The sequence below is a fragment of the Sphaeroforma arctica genome (genome assembly GCF_001186125.1).
Source record: "Sphaeroforma arctica JP610 unplaced genomic scaffold supercont1.1012, whole genome shotgun sequence".
In the NCBI taxonomy this organism is placed as follows: domain Eukaryota; class Ichthyosporea; order Ichthyophonida; genus Sphaeroforma; species Sphaeroforma arctica.
This window is the reverse complement of record NW_014039546.1, coordinates 1-1,734: the sequence shown is the minus strand read 5'-3', so window position 1 is coordinate 1,734 and position 1,734 is coordinate 1. Positions and strand designations below refer to the sequence as shown.

Below are 1,734 nucleotides of genomic sequence, written 5' to 3'. Positions count from 1 at the left end.
TATATTTATTATATATATGTATATATGTATAGATGTATAAATCCATATACATATACATATATTTACACATACGTGCATGTAGATACACATTCACATACATACATACATACACATACATATACATACATACACATACATGCCCATACATACACGCACATACACATGCATACTTTCACACACATGTTAGGTATATAGGCTGTGTTCATATTAAATGAGGTTTACATAGTATACAATGTCTTGACTTTAGCTAAACCTCTATCCGCGTCTCTCCTCACACATACACCAACAGAACAGCGATGTGAAGCTGAAAGAGACTCTGCTGCCGATGATCAAGCAAATGCCCTTCGCTAAGCCTGAGATATGCGATACACTCATAGGCAACATGGAGGTGAGTGGCATCAATATATTGGACGCGACGGTGTGGGGTTTAATAAAAACCTAAATACTTATCCCGAGGGGTTTAAACCTAGTCTCGAATAAAACCATGAACCCTAAACCTTTGAATTCTTCCTTAGGGTATATATGCCGATATTTTCCACCGGGGCGATCGAGCAGTTGCACTCAGGCGGCTGCAGCCATCCAAGATAGCGTCGCATAAACAGGTCAAGGTAAGTAGCTATGTATATTATGTATACACACACACACATGTAAATATGTATATTTATACACGCACACACACATGCAAATATATATTGTGATAAATGGGTTCTAACTGTCACTATACCCGCCCACGTACTATGTAGTGCTCGAGATGAATACACACAACACCATCTGCTTCACGCTGTTCATGCCTGTTTGCATCCCAAAGCACGCCTTGATTGGCTTCCAAACAAACCTCACATACATCCCAAACGCCCCATTTGCCCCCCCCCCCCATACACCTCACTCCACCCTGACCCTGTGTATACAAATTGTCTTGTCCTCTTGGCCTGTCCTGTCCTGTTTCTATGGGTGCAGGTGTGGCGCGTGTTCCGCCTGGGCCTATACCTGGGCGTCATTCTGATGAGTTTTATGGCGTCAATCATCAATGTGGCTGGCCGTGACTCCCACGACGTCATCCCCAAATACGAAACCTCTGTGTGGCTGATGTTTAGGGGCCACGTGCAGATGGTTCTGCTCATTTGGTAGGTAGAAGTGCTCGTTAATTGTCCACTACCGATACGCACGACCCCAATATATATATATATATATATATCACATGTATGTGTGTGTTATGTATATGGACATGGCATACGTATCCATTGATGTTTGGCTGCTGTTCGTGCTTGTACGCTTCAGCCAATCGCCGACTGTATTTGTCCCATTCCGTCTGTGGGCATATCTTCAAACCATTCCTGATTAATTGTCCGTTACTGAGCATATGCCTATGAGCTCGGACTGGCCAAGTCCCTGCTGCTGTGAATGCTGGTACTACATATGTCCTTCTATCCACACACATACACTAATACTTTACCCCAAAACCCTAAAACCCTAAATCCTAAGATATTGTACTGTTACTCTCCATTGTATTGCTACCGGTGGAGCTGACACCATCTGGTGCATCACACACCCTTCATCCCATGCACTTCATCACCTGTCCTTCGTCCCATGCATGCACAGGCTGTTCGGTATCAATGTGCTCGTGTGGAATAGAGCAGGCGTTAACCACCAGTACGTCTTCGAGTTCCATCCAACAAAGTACTTGACCTTCCTGGACTTTTTTGTAGGTGAGGGGTTGTGCAGACACAGGCACCG

The 1,734-nt window shown here is 44.2% G+C and overlaps 1 pseudogene across 1 annotated transcript in view; it reads left to right on the top strand.

The window, feature by feature from the left end:
- Positions 1-1,706, top strand: part of SARC_09661 (hypothetical protein) — a pseudogene marked incomplete at both ends in the record, with an annotated part of 5,933 nt that extends 4,227 nt beyond the window's left edge. The window contains 4 exons of the mRNA in view: positions 290-388; positions 516-608; positions 958-1,124; positions 1,600-1,706. The remainder of the gene's footprint in view (positions 1-289; positions 389-515; positions 609-957; positions 1,125-1,599) is intronic.
- Positions 1,707-1,734: the final 28 nt, after the last annotated feature.